At 48.2% G+C, this 12106-nt stretch overlaps 1 pseudogene across 1 annotated transcript; it reads right to left on the bottom strand.

Annotated features, from left to right (window-relative positions):
• Positions 1-9167: 9167 nt before the first annotated feature.
• LOC308235936 (dnaJ homolog subfamily C member 14-like) lies at positions 9168-11850 on the bottom strand (annotated as a pseudogene). The gene is made up of 3 exons: positions 11811-11850; positions 10743-10802; positions 9168-10526 (listed from the first exon to the last, which is right to left on the bottom strand). The product of its transcript is annotated as a dnaJ homolog subfamily C member 14-like (transcript).
• Positions 11851-12106: the final 256 nt, after the last annotated feature.

Raw genomic sequence — 12106 nt, 5'->3', positions numbered from 1 at the left:
CTGGAATGGACACGGCACTGGAGACAGGTCCTAATGACATCCAGTGGGAAGTCCTGGTGGCTCTTGCTCAAGGGCTGTGCCCCCTCTGCCACAAGTTTAGCCACTGGAAGAGGGATTGTTCTGGGGACTGGAAGATGCCCAGGACCAGAGTCTACCCATACAATGGCCTTAAGCTGATGGGGCCCAACACTCCAGTCAGCCCCCTCTAAGAGCATCACCATTAAAGGGATGGAGCCCAAGGTAGCCCTCAATGTGACAGGTAGGAATTAAATGTTTCTGAAACACGGGCTGCTTACTCTCTTACCAAGGCCTCTTGCTTCCAAAGCCTTGTTTGATCACTGTGGTCAATACACATCCTCAACGCTACCCTTTCGTTCTACCCCTTTAACTGCAGCCTGGAGAATCTTACTTTTAGTCATGCCTTTCTGAAACTGCAGGGAGGAATACAGCCCCTCCCCTCATAAAGAAAGAATGTGGTGTTTTTGAATCCAAGCAGATGACAAGCATTAAGGCCTGCATCTCTCACCTCCCCCCAACCCCCTCCCCCCTACACACACCCACACACACAACTATTTCTGCATTCTAAACAAAAAGGCTGCTTATAAGGCAGTCAACTGTGACAAACTTAATGAAATCACTCAGGGCCCTGATGAAACCCAGCTCTCTTCCTTTCCCACCTCACAGAGGCCTTACAGAAAGTTACCACCTTGGGCCCCACCTCCCCAGAGGAAACCCTTCTTCTGATTCCATCTTATATCCCAATCAGCCCCCAACATATGCCACAAACCTCAAAAAATATACACAGGTCCACAAATCCCTCCTAAACACCTCATTAACCTGGCCTTTAGAGTATTTAATAATAGAGACAAGGAAACTCAAATCCAAAAACAAAGGGGAGATCAGGCCAAGGCTGAGGCCCACAAAGAGGCCTTCCAGCTCCTAACCACCACTCTCACGAACCCCAAATGAAGTACCGGTCCTCCAACCAAGGGTAAGTCAAGGGCTAAGCCTCCTCCGGGCCATGCTTCAAATGCAGCAAGGATGGACCCTGGACCAAGTCCTGCCCAAACCTGAGACCCCTGCCTGGGCCCTGCCCAAGGTGTGGAAGGGAAGGCCACTGGAAATCAGACTGTAGTGCGATCCCCCCAGTTCACACCTTGGCCAGTCTAGCAAGGCCACCCTCTGGATCCGGTTTGGAGTACCCAGAAGCCTGAAGTTGCCAGGCCCTGACAGAACCCCACAGAGTTACATTACTGGGTAATGACTGTGCTGGCAGGTAAGCCCATCTCTTCTTTCATTCACACTGGGGCCACGTATTTTGCCATCCTGGAATTCACTAGGACCCTTGTCCCCTCCTCAGTCTCTATTATGGGGTTGACAAACTAATCTCACAGCCATTAGCCACCTCTCCTCTACACTGCATCTTACTAGACACCCCCTTTCTCACACTTTTCTCACTCTATGTAGGTGCCTGACCAGGGCTGCCACTCACCCCTCATAAAGCCCAGTTGTCCCAAACCACAGTCAGCTACCTCGGTTTCACTCTCACCCCACAAAGCTGAGCCATTACCTTGGACCATAAATGCCTTATGCTATCTCCTCCTCTAAACAAGAAATACTCTCCTTTCTTGGGCTCACTAGGTTCTTTCACCTCTGGGTTCCCAACTTCAGTCTTCTCCCAAAGCCCTTCTATGACACAGTGAAGGGACCCCCTCACTGAACTTTTAGATCCCAAGGCCAGCATTTTCACCCCCTTTAATGCTCTTCCTGGCACTCATCTTTGGTCTGTGCATCCTAAGAGGTCTCTTCCTCTTCCTCCAAAACCGCATTCAGGCAATTACCAATAGATCCATAGGGGCAATGATGCTATTCCAGATGTACACTAGACATCATCCCCTCCCTCAAACACCAACTAATTAGGGACATCTCTACACTCCACCTAAGCACGAAGAAGCTACAGAAGAATGAGACTGGCATCCCTCATCAACCCCAGCTTGCAGGAACCCCACCTTACAGGAAAAAAAGAAAAAAAAAAAGGCTGGAATATTAGGCACATTCTTACACTCCATTATGCTCTGCTTGAGTCCCTCGCCCCTTCCTAGAATGTTGGGCACATTCTTGCACTCCATTACGTACCCTCTGATGGCTCTTTCCCCTCCTGGTGATTTTTCTGTTATTCTCATTGCAGGTTTCATGATTAATGGCCTTTGCTTTTCCCGTTATTCTCATTGTAGTTTTCATGATTAACAGCCTTTGGTTTCCAGTAAACCATCTCACCCAGTTTCCAGTAACCAGCTACACCTCCACCCCACCTGCACCTGATCCCACCAGTTACTCTGACTGACCTTGAGAAGAGACAAAAATAACCCGTTCCCCCTACTCTGTGCTGCTGATGCTGTTTTGGTGTCAGCCCTTCTGCTAGCAAATGTTATAATAAATTTGTCGTTTTTTACCCATTTGGCCTCATGCGTTCCTCCTTCAGCAACCCTAACAGGTTTGTCCAGTGTCACCAACAGAATACCTGTTACTGCTAAGAATCTCCTCTTTGAATTCAGCTCTGAATCTTTGTAAGTTCCTTCCTAGAGCAGACTGAAATTTCCAGAACATTAATTGTAATATTACTATATGTATATAAACATAGTTATTATTATTAACTAGAGGCCCAGTGCACGATATTTGTGTGCTGGGGGGGGGGGGGCCACGGGGGGAGGGGGATGTCCCTCAACCCAGCCTGCACCCTCTCCAATCTGGGACCCCTCGAGTGATGTTCCACTGCCCGTTTAAGCCCGATTCTGGTGGGATCAGGCCTAAATCGGCAGTCGGACATCCCTCTCACAATCCAGGACTTCTGGCTCCCAACCACTCACCTGCCTGCCTGATTGCTCCTAACTGCTTCTGCCTGCCAGCCTGATCACCCCCTAACCACTCCCCTGCCAGCCTGATCGACGCCCAACTGCTCCTCTGCTGGCCCGATTGCTCTTCACTGCCCTCCCCTGCAGGCCTAGTCACCCCTAACTGCCCTCCCCTGCTGGCCTGGTCACCACTAACTGCCCTCCCCTGCTGGCCTGGTCACCCCCAACTGCCCTCCCCTGCAGTCCTGGTCCTCCCAACTGCCCTCCCTGCAGGCCTGGTCCCCCCCAAGTGCCCTCCCCTGCAGGCCTGATTGCCCCCAACTGCTTTCCCTTGAAGGCCTGGTCCCCCCCAACTGCCCTCCCCTGCTAGCCTGATCGCCCACAACTGCCCTCCCCTGTCGACCATCTTGTGGCGGCCATCTGGTGTCCACGTGGGGGCAGCCATCTTTGACCACATGGGGGCAGCCATCTTGTGTGTTGGTATGACAGTCAATTTGCATATTACTCTTTTATTAGATAGGCTTTTTATTTGGCAAAGATTCCCATGTAATGTTTCAGGCATCTTTTGAAATTTAAACTTTGGGAAGTTTGTGAAATATACTTACTGAAAAGATGATATTAGAAATCTTTTGTAAATTTAGGTAAAAACAATGTATAGCCATATGGTAATAACTTTAAAAGATATTAATTATACTTAAACCAGTTTTAATAGTAAATATTTTGTCTGGAACATTGAATCTTATTTAATTTTTTGTAGGCCAACAAGATATTATATCCTAGAGGATTTGAACATGGCCACCAGCAGGACAGTGGTGAGGAAGAGAGTGTGAGTGAGTAAAGAAGTGAGAGGGGACTGTGTGGACATGTGTGGTATATGTGCAGAGGTCCACTGATCCCGGTAGGCCAGGCCGAGGGACCCCATCGGCGCACAAATCCGTGCACAGGGCCTCTAGTTTTAAATAATAGCCTTGCTGGGTAGAGTAGTCTTTGCTTTAGGTTTTGCTTGTCATCACTTTGACTATATCATGCCAATCCCTTCTGGCCTGAAATGTTTCTGTCGAGAAATCAGCTAATAGTCTGCCTTTGTCTTGCTGCTTTTAAGGTCCTTTCATTGTGTTTAACATTTGACATTTTAATTATGAGATGTCTTGGTGTGGGCCTCTTTGAGTGCCTCAGCTTGGGACTTTTTGTACTTCCTGGATTTGAATATCTATTTCCTTTGCCAGGTTAAGGAAGTTTTCAGTCATTATTTCTTCGAATGGGTTCTCAATCCCTTGTGCTCTCTCTTTTCTTTCTGGTACCCCAATGATGTGAATGGTGTTATACCTGATGATGTCTCAGAGGTCCCTTAAACTATCCTCATTATTTTTTATTCTCTTTTCTTTTTTGTGTCTGATTGGGTATTTTGCGCTAACTTGTCTTCCAAATCAGTGATCTGATCCTCTGTTTCATCATATCTGCTATTAATTCCTTCCAGTGTAGTCTCCATTTCAGTTATTGTATTTGTTTCTGACTGGTTCTTTTTTATGTTTCCTATTTCTTTGTTGAAGTTCTCACTAAGTTCCTTGCATATCCTTATAACATTGTTTTGAATTCTGTGTCTGGTAGCTTGCTAGCCTCCATTTTGTTTAGTTTTTCTAGAGATCTCTCCTGTTCTTTCATTCGGAACATGATTCTTTGTCTCCTCATTTTGGCTGCCTGTCTGTGTTTGTTTCTGTGCATTGGGTAAATCTGCTATATCTACCAGTATTAACAGGGTGGCTTTATGTAGTAGGTGTCCAGTGGGTCCAGGAGGCACCGTCTCCTTGATCATCTGAACTAGGTGCTCCAGAGTGTCCTTTGTGTGTGTAGTGTGTGCTCTCCGATTGTAAGCAAGCCTTAATCACAGTGGGTACATCAATGGGTGGGATTGACATTCAAGTTGACTGGCTGTGAGGATTGTCCATGACCACAGCATACAAACTGCTCTGTGGGGGATGACCCCCAGAGTTGGCTTTGTCCCTGTTGGCTCTGGTGCCTACTAAGACCACCCTTTCTATGTGCCACTTGTGGTATGAATGTGTTGGTTTTAGGGCCTTGTGCAAGGGCTCTAGTGCAGGCCAATGTCAGCCACTGCCGGTGACTGGCCCAGGCTACCTGGCAGGGGCTACAAAGTGATCCATAGTTGCTACCTGCCCGTCCTGGAACTGGAGGAATGTGTGAGAGGCCATGCCACAATCTTAGCCTGGCTGCCACCAGCACCGGGACTGGAGCAACTCAGAAAATGTCACAGGGCACCCCAAGTCCTGCTGCCACCTGTTGACTGCCTGTAGACTCAGCTGGTGAAGGAGGCTCAAGAAGTACAGTAATTGGGTGAGGCAGATTTTCAGGGAGCCATCAGGTGGAGACAGTGGAGTTTACCAGGCTAATTCATCTTCAGATTTGGAAGATGGTATCTACCTGCCTGCTGTGTGGTAGATGGGCTCAACGTAAGGACAATGGTAGCTGTCCCTACAGCCCTTACCTTGAAGACACAGAACTCAGTTTCTTCCTATATGTCTCTGGCATCCTCCACCTCCACGCCACCATCCCTTCACTGCAGCCCAGTGTGAATGCCTATAAGTGACTGAGTCTGTGCACAGGCCCATTAAGAGGACTCCTGGATTTCTGGCAGCCTCCCATTTAACGTAGCCAGATAGAATCCCCCACTGATTTGCACAATTAGATATTGTGGGAGCTCCTCTTTCTGGCACTGGTGCTCCACACTGGCGAGCCCCATGTGGAGCTCAGACCCCTCACTCCTCCAGGGTGACCTCTGCAGCTCATATATCCCTCCCAATTTTCCATAACCTCACATGCGTGGGGCCAGCACGTGTGTGTCACCACCGCCCCCCCCGCCCCGAATCTCAACATGGGTTCTTCTTTATATTCTTAGTTATAGGATTTCTGTTCAGCTATTCTTCAGATGGTCCTCTAGGTTGATTGTCCAATAATTTAGTTGTCATTGTGATGTGGTCATGGGAGGAGGTGAGCACAGTGTTTACCGACTCCACCATCTTGGTCAGAATCACCACGCTCCCAGTCTAATATCCTATTTCTTGGGTGAAGTGGTATGTTTTGGAGGTTCATTAAGTCACTCCATATCCAATATTTTTATTACATATAATCTTTTGTACATAGGAAATATGTCCCATCTCTGATATCATGATTGGGGCCATCCATTTGGAACAACTAAGGATACCATCACCGTGGACTTTCCAATTCCTTTTGAAGGTTATTGATGCCCTCAGCACCTTGGCTAGTGTGATTAAGGGAAATATGTCTTGTCCCACCAAGGCCTCAGCTCAGCCCTCTAAAATTTTCAACTAGAACAACTGGTCAGAGGCACAGGATTTGTGAAGCCCACTGATAAAAACTTGCCCACAAAACCTTCCCTCTGTTACCTAACAGCCTCTTGCCACAGGATCCCAGGTCTTCACTCAGATCTAGTGCACTTACCATGACCTTTTTGGCCTCTCAACCCCCTTCCAAAACCTGTCCATAGTAATTAAAGTCTCCATGCCAGTGCCACTTCTGAGGCCAATTGCAGGCACCTGTGCTTCAGATCTCGCCCAAACTATTAACAAAGGGGGCTCTGGGTCCCCAGGTAGGTAAGCCTGTTTCGTCACCTTTATACTGGAATTAGAGAAGTGACAATATCTATTTAATAAGGTTGTAGTCAGAAAGATTCAGGTAAAGCACAGGAAATATTTAACCTGAAGTACTAGTAAAAGTACCCTTGATACCGGCTACTCCACAGCATGAGACAGTGGAATGAATTAAACTGAGATCACACAAAAACATGGTCCAGTGCAGAGACGCTCCCTTTTCTATTCCCTATGACAATGTACACGTGTGCAAGCATGCATGTGCGCACACACACACACACAAACACACACACACACATACACACAATTTGAAGGCATCGAATGGCAAGGTTGTTCTATAATTTAGTTGTATCTGCTGTCCCTTTTATGGCCAGAGAGAGGAATTACACTAGCATTCTTCCTTTTTCTCCTTATTTACCAATTTACAAAAGGAAACAACTACTGGGCAGAGGAAAGTAGCTCAGGTCTTCAAATGTTTCAAAATTACCTCAGCAGGAAAAGTGATCTGCAGGGGAGGTAAGAGGGATTCATCTGGGGTCAAAAAAACTTAACCTCTAAAGACCAGTTTCTTTCTTGCAAAATAGTCTTGTGAGGATTTAAATGAGATCCTAATACTAGCACTGCAAGGGACACATACCAAGTAGACAATAAGGGATCATGTTCTTAAATCACCCTGATGAGATTCAGCTCTAATTCATAAGGTGCTTTACTTTAAAGGGGAGGAGACTGAGGCCCAGGAAAGCAGAGAGATTTGGCCAGGGTTTCTCAGTCAGTGGCTGAACCCAGGCTAGCACTCAAGTCCCCACAGGAAGTGGGAGGAGAAAAAAAGTATTTGGGTTCCCCTGGTTGCTGAGCATGACAGTCACTTTGCCAGTGATCCTCCTGCCTCCACCCGCTGCTCCTGCTCACTTCACCATGAGCACTGCCCACTGCCCGCCCCAGCTTTCCACCTCCCTGGACGTGTTTGGCCCTCCTCACACCTTCCACACCTCCATAATCCTCATGGACCACAGGCAACTCTGGTCCTTATTTGGTTATGTGAAAGGGTCTGGGTGTTTGTCTGGTCCAGTTAAAAAGTCAGTCCCTAAAGGCGAGCAGGAGGCCTGAGAGGATGCCCCAAGCAGGACCCCGACTGGAGGGCTCTGCACCAGCAATCTGGGCCTTCTGTAAGATGTTGAGGACCTCAGTCACTCTGAGGGTCCCAATATGGCGAAAATCTGCTAAAAGTTTGTGACACTCATGGGCACAGCCCATGAGGAGGAAGGTGGTATTGAGAAGCCCTGCAAGGAAGAGAGGGAGGAGTCAGGGACACTTACATAACTCAGATACCCTGCCCCTCCTTCCAGACACCCCTCACAAACCAGGACACCTGCTCTCCCGCCAAAGACTTGGAGACCGGGCACCTTACTTCTGCAAATTCATGTGCCTGATGCATGCAACCCATATCCCCTTCTCCAGATCCCACCAGCCATATAGCATCTGGCATTGAATACGCATTTTGTTGTTGTTGTTAATCCTCAGCCGAGGATATTTTTCCATTGATTTTTAGATACAGTGGTAGGGAGGAGGGGAGACACTGAGAGAAAAACATCCATGTAACAGAGACACATCAATTGATTGTCTCCTAAACCAGGGCTGGGAATAGAGCCTGCAACCCAGGTATGCACCTTTGACCAGAATCAAACCCTGCACCATTCAGTCCTCGAGCCAATGCTCTATCCATTCAGCCAAACCGGCTGGGACTAAAGTAGGCACAGGATAAGGCCTCTCTCCTCTCAGCTTTCTGAATTTTTAAGGTGGAACTGCAACACTCAGGGACACTGTAGGGGCAATATGGCAGGTTATGTGGAAGAAACACAACCCCCAGCAGTCTATTTTTTTCTTCTTCTTCTTCTTTTTTTTTTTTTTTTTGCCAGTTAAATATTTATAGAGAGATAATCAATCCCCTGGCTTTAAAGAGTTAGGTACATACAAATATGAAAAATCTTACAAAAATACCAACCCTTGGATCATAAGGGGGTTGCCAGGAGCCCCTTTATCCTTCCCCCTCACCCAAGGGCAGAGGGCATGAGTCTGATTTTTAAAATTATTAGTTTGGCCATCCCTGCAGCAACAAGCATGAAGTCGGGCAGTTACCCACAAGGTGGCAGTCAGTGGAAAAATTCAGAGTTCCCACTCTCTGAACTCTATCTCCTATAATTAGGGTTACATGCTTTCTTATTCTGTCTTTTAACTAGTATATTGGGCTAACTAGTGTATTCAGGAGGGTCAAGAAATAAGATAGACTCATAGTTTAAAAAGAGGGGAATGTTGAGGATCTCAGTCACTCTGATCCTCAACATCTTACAGAAGATGTTGCTGTAGAAGCAAAAGACAAGACAAAGACATACAGACCCTAGTTCCCACACTCCTCTGGGAGTTATTGTCCAGCCCAGGTCCAGGCCCTAGGCCTAGGCCCTTTGCTCTAGCCACCCCCTATTTCTTTGGTATTGTCAGAAGACAAGATTCTGTTCCCAGGTACTGGTGGAGGAGGGAGAGTGGTTCTGGGACTTCCTACTGAATGAACAATTTGAGCTTAAAAGTTGCCCTTTTTAAAATATTTAAAAATAAACAAATCAAACTCCATCCTGTGCTGTACACAGCCCTTTGGACTCCCTGACACTGATTTGAGGAAAGAAGAAAACAAGTGTCAACGTTGGACGGGCCTCCTCACTTTCTTCCGCCTCTTGCGTTTGGCTTCTCCCTTGAGTGCTGTGCTGTTGGGCTTCGAAGCTGCAGTGGCCCAGAGCCAGATGAGGAGCTGCAAAGAAGTTCCCGTTGGACCTGTGTCCTGGGGGTACTTGGAAGATCCGGCTCAAGAAACCCTGAAGGTCAGTAGGAGGGGCATCTTGAGTGGCTCTCTGTCGCCCATGGGTGCCTGGTGTCCGAGAACCAAATGAGATGTGATAGGGGGCTCTATGAGTATCTGGGGAGATTCCCACTTGCTGACATTGAGCCCACTCTGTGATGTCATACAACTTTCCATCCATCAGTGCAAAGTAGGTGGTCTTGAGCCCCAACATCCTTTATTCTGCCCCAAAGTCTCCTTCTTCAGTAGGATGCAGTCTATTACACTCAGCACAGTATCTGGCACTCTTAGGTTCCAGGTCCATTTCAAACCTCCTATGCTTTCCCTGGCATCAGCTGCACATCATATTATTCATTGGCTCTTTGAGGTCATCCTGCAGCTTGGACAGAAACTCATTCACTGACCAGCTCAACTCATTCTCTACCATTCGTTTCATCTCATATTCCTTCTGCCTTTCAGGATTGCTGACAATGTCCCAAGCTACCCGCAAAACCTTGAAGGCCTCCTCAGCTCGGACATGATGATTTTTGTCAGGGTGAACCATCACTGCCAATTGCCTATTGCCTATACGCCTTCTTCATTTCAAAATCTGATGCTGTGGCTTCAACCCCTGACACATAGAAAGGGTTTAGCTCATCTTCAGAAACCCCAGCCATGGTCAACAGTTGAGTCACGTCCTCTTCAGGCTGGCAGTAGCGACCACTAGCTACAGGTGCATTCTCTTTTCTGTTAGTCCTCTGTTTGACCCAAGGCAACTCCAGCCAACCCCATTGAACCATTCTTACCATCTGCTGCCCATGGCCTGCTATCTCTCAGCACAATCAGACAATGCCGCAAGGTGGGAGGATCCAGCCAAGAGAAGAGCCAGGTGGCTTTACCCCTCCAGCTTAACCGTCACCCCGTCTCACAAGAAACTACCAGACCAACTGCAGACAGCCCAACAAGAGGTCCCGGGCCAGGAGGAGCAAAGCACCCAGTAGCCTAAGAAAACAGGTGATAGCCCTGCCCCATAGCAAAATCCTGGTTCAGAAAAGAACATTACCGGGGCCCAGGCATCCAATCACCCTGCTGAGACTCCTGCCCAGACTCAAAAAAGGTCCAAACCACTGCCTTTCAGCTGCTTGCATTCATAGATGAGATGGCCACAAGTTTCCGCATACTCTCCCACCAAATCCAGCAGTTTGATCAGCCACCAGAAGCCTGCTTGTCAGAGCTGACACAGTTCTGCTCCCTATAATCCCAAGCCTCTGTGCTTATCTGCTTGACTTCATTTCCAGCCCAGCCCATGTCGACCTGGGGACCTGGGATCCCTGCATCCACCCTCCCAAGTATCGTCCTTGGCTGAAACACGGTGCTGCTGTCTCTGCTTTCTCTGGGGTGGAGGTTTCTTTCCACTGGGAACATGTGAAAAATCACTGGGGAACTTGGGTTCCTCATCATCATATTCCTCTTCCAACACTACATGTTCCCCTAAAGCTGGAGAGGTACAAAGGGGGTGAAAGATGTTAAAAGAGCTGTCTCCTCCCCCAGAGTAAGGCTCTTCAGGACTCCAGAGGTTCCCTGGCTGTTGCAAGCAGATGGAATGGAAAGAAAAGGAGGGTTTTTTTTATCCTTCTGGTGCCCAGTCTCATTCTCTCTTGAGAGTTCCTGGTCCACTCCTAACTCCTTCTGAAGATGCCTCACTCTGATCTGGGTCCTCTCCATTTCTAGGGGGTCCTAGACCTGTTGGGGGGCCATGGCCTACATCTGACCAGTGGGCCGTGTTTGGGGACTATGTAGACTTAGGACTAAAGTGCTTTGTGAGGCAGTGGATACCATTAGGAGCAGGCCTAGCTGACTCCCAGAGTCCTGAGGATAAAAGTATTTCAGGGTCCACAGAGGGTCCTAAAATCCCAAAGGAGGCACCACCACTGTGGTGGGCTCCACACTACCCTCTTTCTCCAGGGTGCTTTGGGCCAGGACCCCCTGGCTTCCTGAAGATTTTAGGTCACAGCCATGATGGTAAGTTCTGATGCCAAAGAGGGGCGGTAACTCCTTCCCCTCGAGCTGCTGGGCACAGAGCCAGGGGAGCTAATAGAGCAGCTCCCTGGCTCTCCCCAGCAGTATTTAGCAACCCCCTACTCTTTCCACAGCCATCAAACACATAGGCTCTGGATATAAAATCATTGCTGGCTTACTCTTCCCTGAGACTTTGCTGCCTCAGGCCATGGGTGTCTGCAGAACAAAGGCTGAAGCATTAGTCCTTCAGAGTAGTGGGAGTCCCAGGGAGGGGAGCAAGTGTTCAGGAGAGACTGAAGACTTCAACATGGGGATGGAGTGGGGAGTGGGGGGTGCAGGTCCACCCTAGGAGGACAGAGTCACTGGAGCTGGAGGATAGGGTTGGGGAGGAAGAGGAAGCAATTCTTCCAGACCTGCATGTGGTCTTGATAGGCAGGATGGCTTTTGGGAAGAAAGAATAAGATTCTTGAAGACTCAGATGAGTACCCTTGATTTTGGGAACAAACATTTGATTTGGGAAGTCCATAGTGGAGTGTGCACTTGCTCATACAGGGAGAAAAGACAGCAAAGCACTTAAAGAAAAATGGAAGAAAACAGAACATGGGTTGGAGTGGGAGTGGCAGACATGGTGTGGGGGGGAATGGAACCTTAAAAGAGGTAGCCAAACAAATGTGGGGGCACTTGTGACTAGAGGCTTAGGAGTCTGAGGTTTAGGACTTGTTGGCCTCAGAAGAAGGGGGATGGGACACTGGGAGTGGTGTGAGAGGGAGACTAGCAGCCAT

Source organism: Plecotus auritus (assembly GCF_963455305.1).
Source record: "Plecotus auritus genome assembly, chromosome: 10".
Taxonomy (NCBI): Eukaryota; Metazoa; Chordata; class Mammalia; order Chiroptera; family Vespertilionidae; genus Plecotus; species Plecotus auritus.
This window is presented reverse-complemented; position numbering and strand designations above follow the sequence as displayed.